The sequence below is a fragment of the Corvus kubaryi genome, unplaced genomic scaffold (genome assembly GCF_017639235.1).
Source record: "Corvus kubaryi isolate FWS band 111438036 unplaced genomic scaffold, C.kubaryi_AGA036_p1.0 137, whole genome shotgun sequence".
NCBI classification, from domain to species: domain Eukaryota; kingdom Metazoa; phylum Chordata; class Aves; order Passeriformes; family Corvidae; genus Corvus; species Corvus kubaryi.
In genome coordinates, this window is record NW_024580671.1 from 27,106,829 (window position 1) to 27,132,870 (window position 26,042).

The 26,042-nt window shown below is 38.3% G+C and overlaps 1 long non-coding RNA gene across 2 annotated transcripts; it reads left to right on the forward strand.

The window, feature by feature from the left end:
• LOC121659769 lies at positions 1–25,703 on the forward strand. 2 transcript variants are annotated; one of them, XR_006014450.1, is made up of 3 exons: positions 1–462; positions 4,001–4,165; positions 19,871–25,703. It is a non-coding gene; the product is annotated as an uncharacterized LOC121659769 (long non-coding RNA). The 2 variants fall into 2 exon arrangements; XR_006014451.1 differs by lacking the exon at positions 4,001–4,165.
• The last annotated feature ends 339 nt before the right edge of the window (positions 25,704–26,042 follow it).

Sequence of the window (26,042 nt, forward strand, 5' to 3'; positions counted from 1 at the left end):
TTCCCGAACCTGGTAGGAGAGGGATGGTTGTAACCTGTCTTCTATCAGAGGATATTTTCCTCCAAATTTGTCTAAACTGGCACACAGGTCATATCCAGCTAAACTGCCGTGTTATCTGGCAAAAGAGAGCCTGCAGCCCCTTGTTTTCCTTCACATCCAGGTGGACCCTCCAACCTAAATGGGCAATCCATCAGTCACCTGTGCTATCTAACCAACTAACTCTCCTGCAGGAGACAACTAATTTTAGATACAAAGGAGCAGCATGTATGCTCTTTTCCTTACTGTATTTGGCATCTTGCCATGTCTTCTTTGTTGAGGAATACATTTAGTGCAAGTAGCTTGGTTTGCAAGCTGAAGCGAGAGCTGCAGAGGGAACTCTGGGTGGCCGGAGCCCCAGGCAAGAGGAGGTGAACTGCCGACACTTTGCATACCAAAGGGCACAGGGACTTGTGCCCCAGACAGGTGAGTGGAGGATCAGACTGAGCAGGACTTTTACACTAATCTGTGAGGGTATAAAAGCCATGGGGTTCCTTTGTTCGAGTTGCTTCCTCGGGGGCACCAGCTCAAACTGTTATTTTGTTACTGCACCAGGATTAAATTAAGGATCGAGACAGCTGAGACACTGCTATGGGAAAGCTGAGTTTGGGCCAGTTGAGGAGACCTAGTGTGACTGTGTGAGCGTGGGGGGTGAGCTGCCAAGGGGCCTCAGTCCCAGCTCAGGGGGTGTGAGTGGGACTGCCAGAGTGGTTCCTGGGTGGTCAGACAGGGACGTTTCCTCAGCATCTCCTGTGCTACCCGGTCTGTCAGAGCTATTCCCTGCACTAGAGTTGTTCTATTGTATTTCTTCTTTCTTTCTCAAAAGAGTATTTTGCTGCTCTTGCTAAATGTCTTCTGCAGCATTCAGAAACTGCGACATTAAAAAAAAGTCAATTTTCTGTTATTGGAAGAATTTTGATAAACACCTCAGGCATTATACACTGAGTTTTGAAGAGGAGAGGGTTTACAGCTATGTATTTTATGAGTCTTTTGTTTTTAAGGGAGGTTTTCCTTTTAACTCTGTGTTGCGCCTCAGCAAAGAAACTAGACTTGGGAAAAAGAAACCAAAAAAAGAACAACAAAATGAAACCCAAACCAAAACCAAACAACCCATGCTTTCCTCATGCGGTTCCTGTTCCGGCATGCAAAACCCACTGTCTTGGGGTGACTTTATGATGTGTATCCCATATTGCTGCCCTATGCCCAGAAATTAATTCTTGTGCCTTTCTATGTCTTTAAGCTGAGTCTGAGAAGGGGAAGGAAAAAAACTGAGCAAAACTTTTTCAAAGCAGTTTGCAGCTTGTCCAAGGTCACACAGAGATAGAGACTTTTCTTCCCACCCAGCTTTCAGCCAGTTTTTTTCAGTTTTTTTTCTCTTCTTCTCCAGAGAGAGACTGAGAGTTGGATTTTTTTCCTTCCCTGGAATTTTGGATTTTTCCCTTTTTTCCGTGGATTGCTTCAATATCAGAACACATTGGGAGGACTTTCCACTGAGCACAGAGGGCCTGCCCCTGGACCAAGCCCCAGCTCCGAGGAGACCAAAGGGAGGACTCTAACACTTTCCCAGGTTTTTTCTTCACAGTAAAAGATTTTATTGTTTAGCATTATTTTCCTTTTCCCGTGTGTTTGTTAAATAAATAGTTTTTATCTCTTTCACTTTCCTTCAAGGAAAATTTATTTTTTCCCGAACCTGGTGGGGGGAGGGGTGGTTTTGCCTTCTCTCAGAGGATATATCTCTAAATTTCACCAAACTGGAACACCCACCCTTTTCAAAGCATCTGGCACATCTATACAGACAGATGCAGCCAGTCCAAATTCATTCTGCCCACCCTGCAAGCTGACTGGCTTTCCTCCAGCTCCCATCCAAAAACCATGTGGCTGTGATGGAGCATCACTGAGCCTGGACTAATAAACCTGACCTCACACACAACATTATGGAGCTCTGTGGCTTCTGGCCAGGATGAGGTTTTCTGCTTGCTCAGAGCATGAACAGAATAGATTCAGCTCTGTCTGTGCTTGTGCTTAGAGACTCCTTTTGTGTTTCTTTGTTAGGTTCATTTTCACCAAAACCCCATCCAAATAATATAAGTCCCCTCTTTAGCCCTTGGCATACTTTCATTCATATAATCTGCTGAGTATTTGTACTCATCCATTGTTGTTTACAGTCCAAGCAAGAAAACAACTGAAGTTAATTCTTATTCCAATCAAATCTGTAAATCATTAATACAGAAATAACATGCATGAGAATGTTGGTGTGACCCAGCCCCCTGTGGGGCTAGGGCAGCGTGATGCCAATCAATCCCAGCCCATCCCCTGGATTGAGTTTCCCGAAGAGGCAGACTCAGAGGGTGGGTCGAGGGGCGGCTCAGAAGCCTAAGCTGCACCCCCTGGGCGGTGCCCGGGTACAAGCCGCCTCCTCTGGTTCGGGAAAAATCCTGGTTACTCGGTTGTTCATTGTTCTCTGTTATAACTCCCGCCTCTCGGTTCCCCCCAAAGTGGTTCTTGTTAAATTGTATTCTCCCCCTGGCTTGTAACTCATTGGTTGTTTTCCCCTTTCACCGGGGTTTTCAAATTCTCTATAAAACTGAGGACAAGCCTCAGTATCCCATCCCATCACATTCCATCCCATCCCATCACATCGGATTCCAGCTTGTTCGGGTTGCAAAACTTCTTACAATAAACCTGTTAGACCAGAACAGCCTCTCTCTTCCTTTGTCTCCAAGCTAACGTGAGTTGATGCCATCGGCTCTTGGTGTGTTTGCCGAGAAGCCAGCTAGCTAGCTCAGCCAGCAGCACCCTTCCTGATGCCAAAGTCGCTTCAGCGACCCGCAGAAGTAGTGCAGCTGGACTGTCTCTGACCTGGGGCACACCAGAGCTCATGCTTTGAGCACCAAACCCTGTGTTATGAGAAAAAATTTGCCTAACCATTCAAATAAAGCAGTAAAATAAGGAATGACAAAGGAGAAAATAGGTGATTCTGTTCTTTGCTTCTAATCTTCTTAAGAATTTAATTGTTGAATCCCAATCTGTTAGTCTCACACATCTTCCCAAAATTCCCCCATGCTCCCTGTTCCCGTACTGTGGGGCTAGAAAAACATCAGCATAATGGAGAGGGCCAGGAATTATAGGAGATTTTAATGAGTGATGGATATTCTCCGTAGGTAAATAACTCTGAGAGCCCAAAGGCAGGACATGAGAAGTTCTTAGAGTTATTGTTCTGCTTTAGTTTGGGACAGGTGACTTTTCACAAATGTTACTACTCATAACAAATATGAGTTGAGGTTCTCATAGTAGATAAGAGTTCACTTCCAGACAGAATCCTTGCAATTGTATTCCCTGCATATTTTAACATCTTCACCAATCTGGGGAATGACATCAGTAGTGCCAATAAATTTTCTTGTTCACTCCAAGCATGACAAATTTTTCTAATGGATTAAAGAGCTCTGTGTGCTATTAAGATACAACAGTTGACTGATGGCATGCCTTCCCAAATAATTCTTTTTTATGTGAGTGGTGCTTAAAATACTATCTTAAGTCAGCACTTAAACTTAACCAAAGTTTATTTCCACAGTATTTCAGGATTTGTTCTCTCTTTAATTTATTACCTTATTCTGGAATTCTATGGAAAAAAAAAATAAGGTTAGATCTTACTTCTTAATTTTCTCCATGAAGAGAATAAATATAAAATCTCAATCTCAGAGAAGGAAAGAAAATAGAAAAGGGGATTGAGACAGACTTGTTTATTGGTAGGAATCTCCACATATCTAGTAAGTAATCAGAGGTTATATGGTCTGCTGTTTTGTGCAATTTGTGCAACTCTGAGTAATAAAGTTAAATATGAAAAAGGCCTTTCACTTGTATGAAGGCCCTTTGTCAAATCTCTTTAAGCTGAAAGAAGTAAAAAAACCTCTAATGTACTGCTGAAAAGTCATAGAACTAGAACCAAATACTTCTGTCTTCCCAGAGTGTGCTCGGCAGAGGTCAGCGTCCTGTCTGGGTACAAGGTCAGCATTGGTGTACTTCAGACAGACTGAAAGCAGCTCTAACTTCATCCTGCATGCTGAGACACAGTTGGACTGTGGAAGTGTGCTGGACTTTCTGTCCTTCCACTGTAAAATTATTGAAGAAGGTGAGCATGTTTTACAGCAGCCCCACTTCCTATGTAGCCATTTGATTTGGGTGTCTGAAAGAATACATCCAGCAAAGACAGAAAGATTGGGTATGATACAAAACTCTCTCCAAGACTTGTAAGCTATTTTATATAGTTAGTATAGAAAACACAATTTTAACTCCTACATTTTTCAACCAGCTGCTGTGGATTTCTTAGAACTGTCTTTCGTAGAAATCGCTTTACTTTCTTTGAGTCCCTTGCTTTTGTTCACAATCCCATATCTGTACCCAGAGTCGTTATGTTTTTCCACACCTGAAGGGCACCTGTAGACACCACCGTCATTCTGTATGACTTTTATTACAGGGTTAGAGAAACAAGAAAACAAGAAATAAATCAAGCAAAGACTCCCTGAAGGAGGGAGTGCATGTTTTTTCTCTCATATAGCAAAGCAGACCTGTGAATACAGCTGATTGATAGAAATATAGTATCTGGAAAACAAATTTGCTTGTATTTACCTGAAGCTGTTTTCATCACAGATATTTGAATTGTCTACATGATACATGAAACATGCTGTACAATTTGCAGAACTTGTAATTTGTTTCAATTAATGCAACCCCATGCTTAGCAGTAATGAAAGAGCAACAGAAGGAAATCTGTGACCTCAATTGTACCTTACAGTTCTAAAGAGTAGTTCTACACATGAAGAAATTAAATGAACTCAACTCAGATTATAACATAATATCATTGGGTTGGATATAAATACCTTAATGAATATTTAGAAAGCTATACATGAAAGCTGAGTGCTTGTGACTTACATAATCACTGCAAGACCTGAAAAATGTTCACAGATGAATAACAGGGGTAAAGAAACACAGTGGAAGCTTAGACTAATGAAGTTGAGGGTTTGCCTTAAGAAAAAAAAAGTTAAATTTTTTTACAGGTTCCAATAAGTAAAAGGCATTCTAAGGCCTGCAGGTTCATATTTCTACAACCTCATTCATTAAACAAGTTCTTTAGTGCTAAATGAAGATCTGTTTAGTGTAAATATGCTCAAAAATTTTTCATTTCATGAAGATAAACCTTCAGGAAGAGCCATTTAAGAAGAACCTATGTTGACCTTTGGCAATTGTGGTTTATAGGCAGATTTGTTTGATAGGTAGGAAAAAAATTCAATATCAAAGGACACAACTAAATGAAATATTAAATATTTAATATACAGAAGATGAAAAAATGCAGAAGTGCTAACCATAAACATATATATTGAAATGCACTAAATGAAATTTTAAAAGCTTTCATTGCTATCTCTAAAACCTTTATAAATTGAAGCATGGAAGAACAGGGGAGTCAGACAAATAAATGAAAGGAAGAAATAAAAAGACCCACAACTTTTCAGAGAACAAAAATAAAGAAAATATCTGAGAATTGTAAAAAATGTTCACTCAGTTAAAAGAAGTAATTCTTGACAGAAAGACCCAGGTATAACTACTAAGCACCCATCGAGGTCAATGAAAGACCCTGATGAGATGCCAAGAGTTCACTGAAGGAATTGGTTGAAGGAATTAACTCAAGTTTTACTTTCAATAGTTATAAAACTCATAAAAAATATTGGCTTTTTGGAGTTGGAAGGAACCATGGAATTGGTTGACATATTTGTAATGAGGACTCTTGAGGAAGAGAATCAGTCAATTCCATGTAGAGGTGAAGAAAATGCTCCCACTGACACAAGCAATGTGCTCTTGATGGAACATGGTAGCTTTCATCTGCCACAAAATTCATTTCTGCAATCGTTCTGCTAGACACTGAACAATCCCCATGACTTAGCTTGGTGATGTAAAGTGATGGAACTTGGATATTAAAATGAAAAAAAGAATAAAATCCTGGGCAACATGAAACATGAAAACCAGAAAAAAAGCAGAGATATGCTATGAGAAGAATCTGACTGAAGACAGCCAAACTGCACAGATGCAATCAAGGAGTTCTCAAGGAATCCCTCTGGTTTGCAAAAATAATGATTTGTGATGGAGAAGCAGCTGGAAGGCAGGCACACTATTTTAGGGCAGCAAAAATAAATCCAGACACTTATATAGAGACACTGAAATTGCTGTCCCTTAGGTCTTAAAATCCCAGAGTATATCAGACATCATTCACTACTTTAAATAGAATATAAAACTCCAAATAAAACATTTTGGCAGACTCTGAATAAAATGAAGAGACCTGAATAAATGTTAGGATTACTTTTAAGAAAATTCTCAGCCTACTCACAAGGTGCAACATAGAAATCTGACCCATTTTTAAAGTCTGAGATGTATTAATTTTTAAAACTTCATATATCCCTCTTTTACCCTCCATTATAATAATTAAAGTGTACTAAATGAAATGGCATTGTGTGAAGTTACATAAAAGAAAATTCTCAACAAAAGAGAGCCTTTTAAAGGCTGTTACCACTAAGTGTGATTAAAGTCTGATTTCTTCCATCAGAACAGATGATGAGCAGCAAATTGCCTGCAGTACTTGCAAATTGAACAGAAAAACCTGCTTATTGACCACTTAAATTGTTTTAGAGCAGATTGATACATCTCAGCTATTTATGTGAATAAATATCAAGAGAATAACTCTCTCATTTACAAGAACTCCCAAGTGGTAGCTGCCTGGAACACAGAAAATAATCACAATATCAACAGCACATAGATTAGATACAAGCATCTCTTGAACAGCATAGCCAAAAACATTCAGCTTGAAAAGTGTAGCATAGAAGCTATTTTGAAAGTTAGGGTCAGAGTCTTCCACAAGAGGGTGGCTGAACATGAAAAACAAGCAACACTTTTGGGAGGCATGTTAGGTAAAACTGCAAATATATTTTTAAAAACTAAGGAATCATTTTGAGCAATAATTTTCAGAATCCACAGGAAAGAAGGTACTGTCTTCGTCTTCTTTTAAAATAAGAAAAAGATTAAGCTTCACATATTTCTGATTAGCACATTGGGAACTAATCCTGCCTGTGTCATGATATAATGCTCAGGATCCCTAACACATAAAAAACTCCCTCATTCTACCATCTGCTACAAAGCTTATCAAGTTCAGAACAGTATCGCATTATTAGCCAGTCTGCTAAAGGAATCATAGTTGTCCAGCAGAGAGAGAATTTATTAGTTCTTAAAGTTATATTTTGTTTAAACAAGAGCAGCAGCTGGAATTTATCTTAAATTTCAACTCAGATGATTTTTGTCCTAATTAAAATACCTGCACAAGGTACATAAGGAATGAGCATCTGGAACATATTCCAAATATGTTATTATTTTACTGCTGAAAGATTTAGATTAATTTCGTCTCAAATACTAAAATCTTCAATTAGTATATAAATGGATAGATAGATAGATGATCTAGTTGAACATGTTCCTGCTTGTTGCAGTGAAGGTTGGACTATGTGGACTAGGCCCCTTCCAACCTAAACTATTCTATGATTGGATGGAGTGATGGATGGAGTGATGGATGGATGGATGGATGGATGGATGGATGGATTGGTGGATGGATGGATGGATGGATGGATGGATGGATGGATGAAATCTGTAGTCCTTCTCTGTGGCCTGACTGAAGTCACTGCTCCCACCTTCATGTCACTGGGAATATCTGAAGAGCCATCCCAGGGTACATGAAGAACTGTGGAAGACAACTTCCTTTCAAATGCCAATGTAAGGGCTACCTTATGCATAGCACAGTTACCAGGGGCCAGACAAAAATGTTCCTTGATATGGGCCTATAGATTAAATAATTTTAAGGAAGCCTAATATTGCATCTAACAGTCCAATGAGATTATCATGGCCTATGAAGATCACTAGAAGACATTGGTTTATACCAAGACCTCCTTTCAGCTCCAAAATTGTTCAGAATTTAAAAGACATAATTATTACAGCTGGTGAAGGGGGTCAGCGGCTTTGACCCAGGAAGAGGTGACCGGTCCGGGGAGATGGTCCCGAAAGGAATCACCTTCCCGAGGCCCAGTGTCTTCCTCTCAGCTGCTGGCAGGAGGGCCCTTGCAGAGGCTGTCAGCTCTTTAGTGATATCAGCTCGTGATCCCAGCTCAGCTCTGCAGGGCTGCCTCCAGGCCAAGCCAGACCAGAGAGAGAGATGAGAAGGCTCGTGTGGCTGGTTCCACCCGAAGGCAGCTTTATTGTGGGTCCCCTCCGGCGAAGGGAAGCCAGGGACGAGAACCCTCTCTGGGACGGGCCCCAGAGAGCCTGCTTTTATAGGGTTACAGGGGATCAGCAAGGGACCAATGGATTACAGAGGATCTGGGATGGGAACAGGCCAATGGGTTACAGAATGATCTGCATAGTGTCTCCCAAAGGATTGTGGGTCTACCTTTCCTTGCCATGACCAAAGTGGTTGCCTTTCCAGGGAGTCCTGCTGGGCGATTGCGAAATTTCTTATCTCAGCAGAGATCCCTCCAGGGCAGGGGCTGGGCATACCCCACACATAATGATACCTTAAATCTCTCAGATTCTTCAGCTCTGTCAAAGCCTTACAGAACCTCACTCCTGTACCAAAAGGGCTTTAGCAAAATGTCTTCCTGTCTGGCAAAATATCAATGTTATTAGAATATATATATATTATATAGAACAAATGTAGATAATAAACAGTAATGTGTGCTGAATAGGCCAGTATTTTTTCAAGAGCTTGTATTGGCTTTATGTGGAAAAGCAAGGGAGGAGCTACAGGAGTGATTTCTCTGAGAAGCTGCTAGATGCTTCTCCTATGTCTCAGCCAAGGCTGTGACAATCAGCAACAGTGTGTTCCGGTTTGGCCAAATTCAGAAATATATCCTCTGAGAGAAGGCAGGTTACAACCATCCCTCACCCACCAGGTTCAGGAAAAAATAAATTTTCCTCGAAGGAAAGTGAAAGAGATAAAAACTATTTATTTAACAAACACACAGGAAAACATAATGATGCTAAATAATAAAACCTCTCGCTCTGCTGAGAGAAACCTGGGAAAATTTCAGTGTCCTTCCGTAGGTCTCTCCCTCTCCTTGGAGCTCAGAAGGGGTGGTGGGCCCACCTCCAGGGCCAAGGCCTTGGTGGAAAGTCCTCCCGATGTATTCTGATGTTGAAACCATCCAGCAGAGAAAAAAGGAAAAAACAATGAAGTCCCAGGAAAACAAAAGTTCAACTCTCCAAAGGAAAAGGAGCTGAGGAAAAAAAACTGCTGAAAGCTGACTGGAAAGAAAAGCAAGCCGGGTGCTTCCCTTCCCTCTCGCTCTCCTGCCGCAGCTGAAAAGAAAAAATCGCTATCTAAGTGTGACCTTGAACAAGCTGCAAACTGCTTTGAAAAAGTTTTGCTCAGTTTTTCCTTCCCCCTCTCAGGCTCAGTTTAAAGGCATAGAAAGGCACAAGAATTAATTTCTGGGCATAGGGCAGCGATATGGGATACACATCACAGTCACCCCAAGACACAGTGTTAGGCACCTCTGGGATAATGTATTTTAAAAGGGAAAAAAAATTCTGTGCAACAGCAGCTGGAAGAGATGAGTGAGAATATGCCAGAGAAACAGTCTGGCAGACACCCAGGTCAGTGAAGGAGGGGAGGAAGTGCTCTAGATGCTGGAGCTGGAATTTCCTTGCAGTCTGTGGTAAAGAACTTGGTAACACAGGCTGTGCCCCTGAAGCCCATGGTACATGGTGGAATGGAGATCCCCCTGCAGCCTGTGGAGGACCCCACACTGGAGCAAGTGGATATCCAAAAGAGTCTGTGACCCTATGGGAAGCCCATGCTGGAGCAGGCTCTTGACAGGACCTGTGGACCCATGGTCAGAGGAGCTCGCAATGGGTCAGGTTTGCTGTCAGGAATTGTGACCTTGTGGGGGAACCCCCCTGCTGGAACAGACTGTTCCTGGAGGACTGCACCCCATGGGAGGGACCCAGGCTGCAGCAGTTCATGAAGAACTGCAGCCCATGGGAAGGACTCCTCTTGGAGACGTTCATGAAGGATTGTCTCTTGTGGGAGTTACCCCATGGTGGAGCAGGGGAAGAGTGTGAGGAGGAAGGACCATCAGAGGCAATGTGTGATGAACTAATCACAATCCCCATACCCTCTCCTCCTGTGCTACTCTGGGGAAAGAATTAGAGAAACAGGGAATGTATATGAGCCGAGGAAGAAGGGACGAATGGGGGAAAGTGTTTTAAGATTTAGGTTTTATTTCTCACTCCCCTATACTGATTTAATTGGCAATAAGTTAAATTAATTTCCCTCAAGTTGAGTCTGGTTTTGACTGTGATGGCAACTGGTGCTTGATCTCTCTCTATCCTTATCTCAACTCATGAGCCTTTCTCTATATTTTCTATCCCTGTCCTGATGAGGAAGGGAATGACAGACCAGTTTTGCTGGTCCAACACACCACATAGCTATTAGGATTTCCAGTGTGGGCACTGCCTGTATTATCAAAGCCAGTCAAACAGTGGTCCAATAGGCCTGTACAAGAACCTTTCCTCTGGAGTGAGTAACTCACTGTATACAACTATTTAAACTTTGTGGGGTTTTTTTCTGCTGAGCCTGAGAAAGTTTCTCTGCCAGTTATAAATTATAGGAAAGGTAGGTTTTTGTGAAATAGTCATTTTAGGTACATGGCAATATATACGGACACAAAAACTTTTCAGATAGAAACTGTCTTTGGTCTTAATAGCAAAAGAATGCAGTTCTTCCCTCCCCCCAAGTGTTAGAGAAGCAACCTTATAAAAACTTTTCAGAAATGTTTCTTTTAAAAATGTTTGCTATTGTACCTTTGCTACAGAAAGAAAATTTTAGTTTGTCATGTTCCTCCCTGGCATCCCCCAGGGATGTGAGCAAATATTTTGACAGAAGCTGATCAGGAATGGGACACATTTTACATTGCTTCAGTCATCCAAATCTAGGGCAACTAGTCTAAGATAACTGCATAAGCTCCCTGTGCAAGATAGGAATAGAAAGCGAAAGGGGCACAGTGTTCCTCATCCCACCTCTCAGATGCTGCTATGGAGCAGGGTAAACCATCCACCAGCAATGCACAATTTCTTCAGGTACACAGCTGAGGGAGTACAGATTATTAGTTTAGACAAGTTAGCTCTCAAATCTCTCTCCAAATGAGAAGAGAGCTCGAACATGTTTCATAGTCTTCACCTAAACACTAACAGTCATTAGCAGTTTAGTTAAACGGCTGACTAATACAGTCGATTTCAGTGACTATGGTACTTACGTGGTGCTTGTTCCTCCTCCGAGTCCAGAAGAAATTATCACAGACACTGTGTTATAATGGATTATCATAGATATCATTACTGCTATTATACTATTTCCTGACCATTCCCAAATTTGTTTTAGAAAACTGAAATGTACTTCAAAGGAAAAAGGTGCTCTGAAGAGACATGTAACTATCAGGTGAAGCAGCCATATTTATTGTACCCCACACCCCAAGCTATATCCAGTTGTAACTAAAGATGAAATTTAAAAGGAGGACAGGAAGTTGAAAAAAACCCCTATTTACTTTCGTCTCTGCAATTCCAACCCGACCATTAGCTTTTATATGGGAACATATGGTCAATATTTCTTGAGAAAAGCCACTATTTCAGATGTTAGAGGATGGTGTAATGTCCCTTCTGTAATACTCTTTTTGTCAATGTAACTATTATGTAACAACGTAACAAATCTTATTCAGGAGAGGAGAGGAGAGACAAGCATTTCTATTACTGAATGTCAACAAAACAGTATAGATGGAAACAATTGTCTCATTGTCTTATACTTGTTCAAACTGCCCTCGACATTTCTATTTTGATTTTTGGAGCACATAAGATGTACATTAGCATAGGTTAACCCTTTTGGTTGCTGATACTTTATAAGTTTCGCTTATCATAGGTTACCATTATGCACCTTGCGAAGCAGAATGTGTAATAATTACACCTGCTGACAACAACACTGTGTCCTTCCCTGCAGAGCTGAAATAGTTGGGAAGGCAAAGAATAATTGCATGTATCTATATGTTCGATTGCTTAGGAACAATAATTTGACAAGGCCAGTATTAGTACTATTTTGAGGAATGAGTCCACAATTAGTAGATGAAAGTCAGGAAAAGATCACAAGAAACAGTTTATTCAAGAGTACAGTAATGTTTCTGCTGAGTACTTTTAATGGAAATCCATTTTTAAATGTTTAGCTGAAAACTGTAATAGATATTAAGATGTGTCTGCAGAACTCTTTATGTTAAAATAATTCCAGTTGATTTTTTTTTGTATTTCTGTTACAAAACTTGTTTTTGTAATATTTAGTACAGCACTGCTGTATTCTAATTCTCTACTTTAGAAGGGAAAGTGTACATATGGCTTTGAAATTATAATAAATTAACATCCATATTTACTCTCACTCCTTATGTTTTCAGCTGTAGCAATGTTACAGATCATAAGTTCTTTCTGCCAGTAATAGCTAATCATCCAGGTAATAATTTATCCTGGAATATTGAGGTGAACACATCCTACCCAATACATCATTGCTGCAGACCTGTCACATATTTCATACACTTGTTGAAGGTTCAGTTCCCTGCCCTGTGTTTTCAAGATCACTGAGGCATTAGGATACTCTTTTCTCCTTTTCTGTCCTCTAGAATTCTAACTCTTGAATACAGGAGGCACAGAGCATGCTGCCTTTATTCTGAATTTTCTTCAATGGCTGCCTTTGAGTCACAGAAGGCAGACACAAGTGGCTCAGACAAAACTACGCTTTTGTGAATATCGAATAAAAATTATCCTTGATTTCTGTATAGTAATGGTTTCACTACTTTTATTAAGAATTATTGGACTTAAGTCTTGCTCCCTTGCATGTGGGAGAAGGGTTTTATTCATATGTAAGAACCTACGGTTGCAGAACTCTGTTGCATGAAGACACACCAACCAACAGTGTGGGAAAAGACAGATTTTGGGTTGAGATGGCCGTAGGAATTTTCTTAATGTGAATCTACTTGCAGAAAAAGTTCTGTGGTAAAAGTTCTGCAAAATTTCCACTATATATTTGCAGGATGTAAACACATGAGAGAGTTCTTTAGGTATCAATTTGCTATCTATATGTGACTGAATATGGGATTGTCATATGAGTTTGAAAATACATTTTTTTAATCTGCTTGATTTTGAGAATGACAATGCCTAAAGGCTGTTTCACACCAAAAATACCAAATCTTTTATTTTTACAAACATGGCTTTTTTTGTTCTTAGCTAAGATCTGTGACAACACTTAGAGTATATATGGAGAATGAATAGAACATTGCCGGAATTTTCTACCAATTCCAAATTGCGAGTGTATGTACTACCTCCAAAACCAAGCATCATTGCTCAGATTTCAAAGGTCCAATGCATAAGACATTTTTGGACACCTTTTGACATCAGCACATTCCTTAACCATTATAAACAGTTGAATCAATTGTATGTTCGAAAAAACTTCCCCAAAAACCCAAAAAACAACCCAAAACCCAGCAAACAACCCAAAACCCAGCCCAACTTAGCTTTCTAATGTGAACTGATAAGTATATAATTTTCATTTTTTTTCCACTTAAAGTACTCAGTAATCAAGAGTTCAGAAATTAATGATGTGTTTTTATAGAGCTATGTCTGAGTGTTTTTACCTAAAGCTTCATCAATGGCAGAACTGCCAGAGTAACTCCCCAAAGTTTTTTGCTTCTACAGATTTGTGCTCAATTTGTGTGTGTGATAATGCCTCTTTCGAAGACTTTTGTTATATGTCTGTAATGACATCACAACACAATTAATTTATTAATCAGATCATAGTGGCATTCCCAGACGTCAGTTAGGTATTTTGTATTTTCTGTTTTAAACAGAGTTGTGTTGAGTAGCTAAAAAATATGAACTTCCCATCAGTGTAATTGGAAAGAAAAGCTTGTAACAGCAGGTGCTTTAATCTTGTTACAGACAAATAACAAATTTTGGAATAAATGATATAATTACACTGATCAAATATATGAGAGGGATCCAACAGCTTCACAATTTTAATCTATCAAAATTATTATATTAAAGTGAGCAAGAAAACCAGCTTTTCTTGAGCAAATCAAGTCAGATAATAAAGAAATGTGGTTTTAATGTGAGCTGTTATTCTTGCACTTTTCCACATATTTTACTTAAAGTGTGTTTCAGAATTTTATTAGTTTTAACTTTGAAATTAAATATGAATCTTTCACAGCTCAATCTTGAAAACTGCAAGTCTGTCACAGAACCTTTTTTGTTTCACAGTGTTTTCTAGTTCAGAAATGTTCATGTATATTTAGTGTTATAAGCAGAATTCTTTCCACCTACACTAAGAACCTCTTTGCCTCTTTCAGATCATTTGGATAGGCTGGATTTATTCTCCATGTAAAATTCTGTATCACAGTCAGCAGTTCTGAATTTTTTTGGAGTAATTTATGACCCTGATTAAGAGCAAAAGGTTTTATCACAAAACCTGAATATCTTCAATTTGGTTCCATATTCTGGGGAGAATATGTGTTTTATGGAAGTTTTAGTTCCTTTATCTCATCTTTCACACCCTTTGAGGTGCAAGAGAATGATAGTGACTATCTTAATTCAATAGAAAATTATGCAATATAGAACTTACTGCTTTGTTTTCTGGTGATGGTTAAAGGTTATTGATCTCAAATTCCAAGTTCTTTTTTTTTTTTTTCAATATAACTGAGTGAATATAGTCGATCAATGTAATTCAGAGCACATACTCTTGCCACTTTATTGCAATACAGGCAATATACCTGTATATAAAATAAAAATGCACCAACAGTATGACACAGTCAGACTCTGGTAATACTAACCTTCTAAACATCATAGATACGGCATGCAAATATATTTTCTCAGAAACATCAAGTACACCAAATTTGAATAACACTTTCCTGTCACTAGGTTGTTGTGAAATAAAATTACAAGATTTCCTATCTGGAAAATAGTATTATTAAAATAAACAGTGTGGCTACAAAAGAATCTAGAACAACAATTTTCCTGTACTCTGAAGCAGCTAAATCAAGATAGTCCATGCTATATCACTTGTGTTTTCTAACACATGCTGTCAGTAAGAACACTTAAAATGACATTTTCCAATGGAAAGGGCAGAAAATTTCAATAGCTATGTAAAGAATTCAATAACTGTTAGGAAATCTATCTTCCATCCAAAGAGGTTAACATCACTGGATATATAACTGTTCTTGGTTCCTTCATTTGTTCAATGTTAGAAGAATAAAAAAGACATCTCAACTATAGATTTTTTATTGATGTAATTTTAATGAAGCATTCAACAGTTTCAAATAAACAGATATATTTTTAGAGTCGTGGGAACATGGAGAATGAATAAAATGTCTTTACATTCTTATTACTATAATTGGTTCAAAAACTTTTTTTCCATCCCACAGGAAATTCTGACACTGTAAAATTTATTTTTATTATTTGGATTGAAAAATGAAAGTGTAGATATTTCTTAATGCAGAGAAACTTGAAAAAAAAATAGATACTTAAACATTACTGCATTTCATTTCCATGTCTTTGCGTTCCCATGCGATAAAAGCCCTATAACAAAAAATATCAAGTTCTAATATAGAAGTGAAATTAAATATAAAGTTCAAATGGAATATCTCTTTCTTACTGAAGTAAGTGTGCCTTACAAACCTAAAACTAAGAATGTAATACTGATTTATTCCATGCTTTTCTTCTGAAAATTTTACTGATATACTGGTACTTCTCTAAAAATAATTGTTCCTAATTTATTTATAAAGACCTTAATAGAGTGAATTTATTTAGGAGTGATTTAGTTCCCCTCATTTTGAAGTAAAATTTTGTTGAAATGGGGCTGAATGCTGATACAAGTTATATTGTTTTCTCAAGATTTTTTTCTTTAAGTTTTGATACATTTTTCAGTAATTTAATATGATTATAGGATCACAAGGAGCATTTTTTTGTTGTTTGTTAATTCTTCCAATCAGTCAGTGGAACCTGTTAATATCAATTAAAGTTTTAATATGCTCTTCAGCAGAACTAGAATTATGTTTTACATTTTCTGCCTGTCCTAAAAAAAATGCATTCAGCAAATTAAATAAGTTTTACACAGTTTGTACTGGATAATAATTTTCACAAAAATTCATTTCAGGAAAAATAATAATCTTATGGCCATAAAGTTGAAGGAAATATCAAGATGAAAATTCAAAAAGTTTTTATCTAAAAAAAAAACCCTTCACTTTTGGCTACCCAGTTGACCTCAATTAACTTCAGAGAATGCTAGCTTTGTTCAGTTTGCATTTTCAGGCTCGTGTATATTTTAGTTGAAAATATTTGTTCTGTTCTACTTCTCAGTTATCTCCAAACAGTCTTAAAATAAAGAAGGTTGGTTTTCCTCCTTCTCATCTCACTTCCCCCCACACCTTGTTGAAATTGTTGATCGAACAATTTGTCTAAGGCTTTGCATAGCAACTGTGCCTCCCGTGCCTGCAGCCACAGATGCAAAGATGCACATTCCCATTCTGCAGGCTGAGGAGCTGATGGCATCCACAGACATGAATGTATTTGATAAGCACATTGTATTCAGGTGGGAGCTGATTGCAAAGTCCTTTGAGGCTAGTTTTCGTAGTTCTTTACTCCATGCGATTATCACTCTCACAAAGCAATTGGGGGCTCCTGAAGTGTAAAATAAGACTGATCCATCCCACAATTCTGATTCAATCCCACAATTGCAGACCTTGCTTGTTTTTCCTGCCTGTGGTTTTGAATATAGTAGATACAGAGTCAATTCCTTTCAGGATTAACAGAATCTGGAATGTAAGTATTTGGCTTAGGAGACACTTTGACAGGGAATCGGCTCACAGGTAATGATATCTAAATGGAAGACTCCACATGTCTATGGCTTAAAAGTTTAAGCTCTTCTTATCCTCCCTGGTATCCTTAACAATCAGTGTAGCCTAGAGCTGACCATGGCTATCTGCATTCCTTAGGATGAGTTGAATTATTCTCCATGATTCCTTGTCTTTGCTGACTTCATTGTCTCTGCCTGTACTGGAGCTTAGACCCCTGGTTCATTTGCAGAACCTTTCCATCATGATTGGCTAGAAGTAGATGTTTGAATCAGACCTGAATCCTACACCATATTTCTCTTTCTCATCTTCCAATACACCTTTTAAAGATCCCAGTAACATCCCTGTCAGTTCACTGGTTGTAGGCATACAAAGTGAGTAAACTATTTTAACTTTTGCAGATTTTCAGGTCTGTGACTCTCCAAGCTGAGAGTAGTTTCTCTACATTTTGGCATGTGAAGTTAGACATAGATATAGATTGTGCTTTTTCTAAACCAGTTTGTGAGACAATGCATAAATTGAGAAGATTTTATTCCACTCTGATCGTGCTACATTCACATTAGAACTCTTTATAATTTTGTGCATCTTTAGCTCTGCCAAAATAGCTCTAAAATTATTCTAGTAGTTTTAAAGCCAGTTCTGCTGATGCTTTGTTTTGATGTGTGTGTGCATGTGCTGATTATTGTTGTTCTTTCTTCCTTAGGAATATATATTTAAATTTCCCTGCTGCCTCACAGTTCCCACACAATGTTTGCTTGATTGCATATTCTTTGTGGCTTCATTTGGTTTGTCTCTCTAGTGGGAGGTCCTGCAAGCAATGATAATGGACCATCCTCCCCAGAGGAATTTATGGGTAATTTTCTTTGTCATCTGAAAGATTTATGATCAAAATATTAAACATGAATAGGAAACTGAACTAAATAAATCACAGCTTAATTCTACAGATGTATGCTGATTTATTTACATGTGGATACAGCACTCAGAGACCCCAGTTTTACTTCAGACTTTTGCTGACAGATATAGGAAGGCAGCAATTTCAGCTAGGTGTATGGGACTCTTTCATTCAGCTCACTATCAGTACTAAGGTTCTTCCACAGTTTTTGATGAGGCTTTTGGGTGCAGATCCAGAAAAGTTTGTGAGCTGTGCCTGTCTGCAGTATTCAGACTACGTTAGGAACTTCATTTCACCAAAGCAACACTTAAAGTGTCGTTAGTGGGCCTCAGCAGGATAATCCAAACCACCTAAATCAGCAGTCTAGACTGTGTAAGTAGACAGTGGAGAGAAGTAAACCCTGCTCAGGGTCTATGGGTACCTACTTTGGTTAGCAAACTATTTCTCTCCCTTGGCTCCTTGGAGCTTACAAACCTACTCCAGCGTTACGATGTCCTGAGCAAGGGGCAACTTAGAGCCAGCCAAGAAATAGCAGTCCCAGTCTCAGCTGCATGCTTGAAGAGTAACCCTTGCCTGGAACAGCTTATAATCTGAAGGTTTGTGTGTGGCTTTTTTCCTCCCATGAAAAATTACAGTAAAGTGCAGTAAAACCATGTCTTTGATTTTACTTTTTTTTTTAAGTTGTAAAAGATTGCTATTACAATGAACTATAAGAGATGTTTATTACTTAGTAAGGCAATGTAAATGTTATTTTTCACTTCAGGAACAACAGCAAATGCTACTGTTTCCTGGATCTTATCTCCATATTCTGCATTCTAATATATATATCATGGATTTTCTTATATCTGTCAGTCCTCTCTGTCAGATTTTGGACTTTCTTCTGCTTTAACACACAAGACTTTGAAGTTTCATTCAGTGCTCAACAGTCTTCTTATGTTGTGTATTTTTTTTTCTCACACAGAATAATGTACACAATGATTCTGACAAACTATTAACAGACATTTAAATGCTGTTAACCTTGCTTGCTGCTCCTCCTTGCAAATCTCTGTTTTAGTTGAGTCTTTTCCTGGTATATGTAAACTACACTTCAAACACTTTCTCACAGCTAGTCATTGCTGGGATCTCAGATGTCAAACAACTCAATTTTGTTTAGGAATTTCGAGCCCAGACTCTGTTCATTTTGAAGCATGCTCCTGTAAGGAATAACAAACTAACATCATGCTCCAAAAAGCTCACTGCTTGTCAATTTGTTTTTAAAAAATATCTTCTAAACGTACTCTGAGATTTATTTTAACTCTGTACAAACAAATCCAACAACCATTACTATGATTTTTAAGAAATAAAGATTTGATGCTACTATCTTAAGAATTCATTTAAAGAGATATTATTTTGGACTAGGTATTTCTTCTGAAAAGGAAAGCAAACATGATTGTATATAGTTCACAACCTGAGTACTAAAATATACTGCAAACAATGAATGAAGCTCCCAAATTTTTGATGCTTGGTATTTTGTTTTTTTTCGACCAACATTATATTATCCAAAGCAGAATTCAGGTTTCTGCTTTCTCTATTTAGACACTTCCCTGTTATCATGGATTTAGTTCATCTTAAAATGATGATCATGAGTCTCAGCGGTGTTTGAGAGCTTGCTGTGGTGATTAACAAAAGCCTATTTCTATTCTGAAGTGCACTGAAGTATGTAATTAAACGTTATTCTTTTTCTCCAGATTGAAGCTGAGTTTTGAAATAAGAATGGTTTGATTGAAAACTCAGCTTTGTGAAATGGTTGAGTTCTCTCCAAGCTAAAGCCAAGTTCAAAAAGCTGATGATCTAGTTAAAGGGCCTGAGCTTAAACTATTAATAGGAAGACCTTCATGCTTACACTGCCTTTAAACTAATCTGAAGTGCTACAATTCATGATGGCTGCACATTCATTTCAACTTGATATAAAAATATACAAATACCTTTGTTATGTTTATTTCCTTGATAGACAACAAGTTGAACATCAGCCAAGGATGCACCCTTGCAGCAAAGCAGGCCAACAGCCTCCTGAGGTGCAGTAGGAGAAGCATTGCCAGCAGGTTGAGGTAGGCAGTCCTTCTCCTCTACTCAGCACTGGCGAGATACATCTGGAGTCCTAAATTTCCAGCTGAAGAAAGGCATGATCATATTGGACCGACTTCAGCCACAGACCACAAAGATGATTAATAACATGAAGCATCTGTCATGAGTGGTTTGGAGAGCTGGGGCAGTTCAGCCTGGAGAAGAGATGCCTCATGGGGCTTATGCATTTAAAAATATCTTTGAGGACATTAAATAAAGTGGAACCAGTCTCTCCTTTGTGGTATCCAATGATCCAAGGATAAGAGGCAGTGGGCACAGTTTCAATTCCACCTAAACCTGAGACCAAAACTTGGGGTGGGGGGGTTCAGTGAGTATGGCCAGAATCTTGTAGAGGTTGCCCAAAGTGGTCGTGGAATCTACATCCTTGGAGATACTTAAAACCTTGACTGTACACCATCTGCAGCAACTCACTCTAGCTAATTCTTCTCTGATCAGCAGTGTTGGCCTAGTCCAGATGTCACTGCTACCTGACTGCCTCAGTGATTCTGTCTGTTCGTGGGTGAGTCACAGACTAAAAGGATGAAAATAAGTTTCAGTGACTAAAATAGTTTTGATGACATCAGCTGTCCTGCTGTGCCAGATGTGACCCCCAAGATGACATTACATGTTAAAAATACCTTCAGGTCTCAACAATTTTTTTTTGTCTTTTATGTTAGTATCCTTTCAAATTATTTTATTTCAATTTTTAAAATCTTCTTTATCATAGAAAGCTTTGCTGGGAAATTATAATATTCAGTCTTAAGAGGAGAAAAAGTATATTTTTCTGCCTTAAAAACATCTTTGCAAAGAAGGTATTTCCTGAGGAAAACTATGTTACAGCAAGTCATGATGATAAGACAATCTTTTTACCTGTAAGAGAACAATAGATTGTTTAGTCCATAGTTTCTTTCATGCATGATATGAGCATTTTTGTTACATTTCATGCACTCCTTGGGTCAAGTTACTAACATATGTATAGTTTAAATTATTCATCTTGGACAACCACATGGGTTTAGCAAGCAGATTTACAAAAGTGCTCTTCAGAACAAAAAAAAATATTGCAGAAGACATAAATGCTGTTGTATTATCTCAGTAAATATTAAAGATATTTTAAAGGAAGAAAGGAAGAAAGGATGATCAAATACTTTCTGTTGGCTGCATGTATTCCTTTGGTGAAGAAGCTGGTACTAGGTCTCAGAGGTGTGGCAATCTTCCTTTAAAATACTGAATATTCAGAAGCAATATATCAAGTTACATTTTATAAGTTTAAGTTCTTCTTAGTGCATATAGACTCTGCCTTCATCTATTGACATAAGAAAAAAGATTATGTCAACAACACTCCTCAGAGGTGCCTATCTATCCATTTTCTGCTTTGTTCCTTGTGCTCAGGATTGGCAGTTCAATTGTTCTGGTTTGTGACAAGAGTCAGCTCCCTGAGCTCCAATTTCCATTAGTGGTTACTTACAAAAAATGTAAGCTCCCTTTAACCTTAATAATAGAGGAAATTAAACTGCAAATAGCAAGAGTGAAGCACATCCATGACTGAATGCTTGGATGGAAGGATGAAATATGCAGAAGCAGATCTTTCATATGATACTGTAATATGATTCAGAACATACACCAGAGTAAATATTATTATTGGTTGAAGAGAAAGTATATAAATTTCAGAACTGTTGTATGAGTTTTCCTCATATTTTTAAGGAGATACTAAAGAACAGGGCATGAACATATTACATGAGCAACAATTTCAATAAGGTGATTTTTATGATACTATAGTGGTGGAATTTGTTTCAAAACTGATTCCTTGCCTAAGAATTGATTTCCAAAAGATCATTGATCATCTTGAAGAATCTGATTTTTGCATAGATGTTTATGGCTTCACTTTCTACCCTCCTCTGTTTTTCTTTGTCACAGGCTTACAAAACAAAGTACTATAACTGTCTTTGTCTGAAAATGAAAAATCAAAATATTCAGCCTGTATCTAAAACCAGATATCAATTATTTATCTTGCTAAGAGGAAAACACAGATCAGTTCTGTAAAACTCTTCTAAACAATTCAAAAAATTGTCATCAATGGTTTTTCAAGATGTTGTTATGGATCTTCACATCACTCAATTTTGCTTCCTGTTTATTGATGAAAGGTGAGGGGAAAGGATTGATGGCTCTGCTCACACTGATATTGTGCCAGCCCCAAGGGTTGTCCCTGGTCCTCGATGCATGCGATGGAGCTGCACAAGACAAGGAGATTCTGCTGCCCATTGCTCCAGTGCTGTTCTCAGAGCACAATTAATTTCAGAAGGGATCCATAGGTATCAATCACACCATCTGCAGTAAGGACAGTTACAGCCAGCAAGGAGTATTGCACAGCAGGATTACAAACCTGTATAAGCCTGTACAATGCTTCTGTTCTGGACTATCTTCAGAGAGAACCCCATCTCTTTTCACTTATCCCATGGTAACCTAGAAAAAAGAGGTAAATTTAGTATCTAAATACATGTCATAGTCTGAGTCTGCTTGAATAATATGACATAAGGAATAAAGAGTATTAAGCTGGTAACTCCACTGTCATTTGAATAGTTTGCTTTTACTTGTTTTCCTAATAAACTCTGGTCTGCCCTGAAGTGCACTTTTTTGTCTTGCCATAGTATTTGAATGAGTCATTTCCATAATTAATTCTGTCTATTATTTTTCTTCTCAGAATTATCTTCTCTCCTTCTAAGTCCATTCCCTTTTTCAGGCTCTCAGAATCTCTTCCCATATCAAAGCTGTGTGGGTCTTATATTTGCACTTGGAGAAACATATGGATTTTGGATATTGAGGAATATAACTTTGCTTTTAAATTAACTTATTTAAATTTCAAAGAAAAATAACTTTAAAAAAATAAGTTGATTGTTAATTTAATCTTTTTAATTAATTTAACTGGGAGAAACTGTTTTAAAAAATGTACCAAATTGCTTTCTTTAGCTGTCTGCCTTAGCATGATCATACAGCGCAGTCATCCGATTCTCACACACTCTACTTTTGTCAGCTATTGTTGTAACTTGTGTCCTGGCCTGTCCTGACCTTCTCGTGACAGACAGTTAATACCTTTCATTCCCATTTCACCAGTACAGTCAGACACTATGCACTGTACCATCTTATGGGATCTGGTCTGTTTCATCAGGGCACACTCTTACCTTTTTCAGATTCTTGGAGGCCGCTCAAAACAGTAGGTCCTTTTCTTAAACCCACAGAAGTAAGCCATAATATTGGATAAGTGGTGAACGTGTCATGTGGAGATTGAGAGGCCAGAACAGTGTTTGTGTTCCCTGTGCTGAAAAAGTAATATCTCCAAGAACAGAGTTCAATGATGATTTCCCTGGGGTATCATGGTTCCACATGGATCCTAAATAAGACTGTGACAGCTACTTAGCAGTCTAGTCCCACCTCCCCACTTCCCATATGTTGCATCTGTCCTTGAAAGGGACTCCAGACAAAGAGCAATTTGAACCTCTTTGTGCATGTACAAAACTCTGTTTCTGTCAGTGTACTTATTACCAGAATATTAAGCCCATATGTTTAAAAACACATCAAACCCAGAAAAAAACCCAAATATCCCAAACATTATCTACCCTTTGTGGCATGCATTTATGCACCAGAGGGAGAAATATTAATGGACAATCAGAGAATCCTCTAAGGCAGAGGAAGTACACTGAATGATCTCTCTTCTTAGAAGGACTGCTGTGATAGTGGTCTTTGAAAACCAGAATCAGAGAGTCAAAGAGGAAAGGCACACTCTGCCTCGGTCCTTGGAGAAGTCCCAGGAATTCTTTCCTCTCTCATTTTCAGTTGCTTAAACCCACGCTTCAAGGAACCTGCTGGACTTTGTTGTGTACTTCTTGTCTACAAAGGTTTTTCTAGCTGGATTCCCAGAGCAGTAAAAACAGTTGGGGTTTGCTAGCTCTAAACAAAGATCTTGATACCTGGTTGAACTATAAAAGATCTGGCACCTCTCTTCATAAAAGCCTTCCTGTACCATGCAGCTACTGAATTGCAGACAGAGCTTTCTCACATTAGAGCTGGCAGGCATCAAGGACCGTCCCACTCTGAGGCTTGTACTTCTGAGGGCAGGGAGAAGGAAGCAAGTTCACCCAAGGTTTCTCTTACCTTTGACTTGGAAGAATCACAGTGTTTCTGCCCGATGTTGTTGCTCTTCTAGTAAAAAGTCTCTAGTGACATTTTAGTTGTACCAAAAAGTTGTATTTTTGTTGTTGTTGTTGTCTGCATTTTTTTTTTTTATATTCTCATGTTAATCTGCTGCTGGTAAGAATAGAACATATTAAGTCTTCCAGAAGGCTAATAGTTGTTCTAATTTCAATTCAATTATCAGCACAGCTCTGCCCCTCCTTATATTTCATAATACTGCTAAAATAATGTTACACCCCCTCATGCTCTTCACTTGCCCTCTTTCCCTTTTCTTCTCTGCTCTTAGTGGTTTTCCTTTCTGCCCTTGACTTTACATTTTCTCCCTCCAGTCAATCCCATATTCTTAAAACTCCTTGGAGCTCATGCATAAGAATCCATCTTCTCTTTCCTTCTTCACAGTCTAACCACCCTGGGCTAAATTTTCAGAAAAGTCAGGATATAGAGAAGACAATGTACACTGAGAGATAACTTCTATTTCGATTTTTGTTTTAGAAATATTTGTATTTTTATTTTTATTTATTCCTGAAAAAAAAATTATTTTTATTTATTCCTGAAGCAAAGGGGTAATTCTAAAAAGATTAAAATGATTGGGAAAACATGCCCTGGGACACAAACATTCATATTTTTCATTTGTGCCTAGCTCATTGCTCCTTACTCTGATTTTGTGCTCTGATTTTGTATTGATGATATTATGAAAAAACTGCACTATTATGAACCTAGAGATGCTCAAAAATGAACAGGTAAATCTTTAAGAGTAGTAATACAGAAATGCTCTTTTGCCCAGGCACATGTCCACTCTCTGGGCCACAGTTTGCTGTGTATGGATCCCATCACTCCGTTCCACACCCTCCTGAGGTCTTGAGTTGAGAGTAGAGATGGTCGCTGTTCACAGTGCTGAGAATTTCAAGAATATACTTTCAGGACAGCTGTCACAGTTCTTCCAAGGATTTTGTGTTAACATATGCTCAGCATGGAGACCACTGGTCTGTGGGAGCTCTGCTTTCCCAGTTAGAGGTAAATATGGGTACGTGGTGAGAGAACAAGAAATACATAAGCTTTTTAAGCCTGTGTAGACTGTGAAAAAAAAAAAAAATCCATCTCTGAATAAATTTCTGCCTGTATCCTGCCACTCTTGCATATGATTCTCATTTACAAGTTGTGTAATATCTCATAGCATCTCTTCTTTTCAGCCTGATCTGATTATTCATAAATCACTTCTGGTTGGAAAAAGTCTCTTTTTACACCTCTGTGACACACTCCTGTGAGGTTTGGTTGAGAGGTTGGTCCCAGCAGTAACTTCAGGCTAGCCTGTTCCCTTCTGTGAAGATTATAGTACAGTTGAAAGGGAGAGAAAGGATAGGAGTAAACAGTGGAAGAGAAGGAGAAGATAAGAACTATATAAGCCATTCTATCACCGAGAAAAATGTTTGTGGAATCATGGCCTTAAACATCTCAATCATGATTTAGCTCACAATGCAAGTGAAGGTTGCAATGAAAATGTTTTTTTACCAAATAAATTGGAATTCATAAATTCATGTTTAATGTCTCATATCTGCTATTTGTTCTTTAAAATGTAACAGTGCCTACAAGGTCACTTGAATGAACACTGTTCCCTTGCACTATAAAAAAATGTATGCCCCCAACATCAAGTGCTAGTACATGGTAAAGAACAGTAGAAATTGGAAACAATTATTTTGTTAATACAAATTCAAAGAGTGACTGTCAAAAGACAGTGTTTCTAAATATCTTCAAGAATTTTATACCTATCAGCACAGGGGCATTCCTTTATGCTTTGGTCAGACAATAAAATTTGTCCTCAGTTTTTATTCCTTCACCAACAGCAGACTTTAATTCACAGCTTAAAAAACTATTAT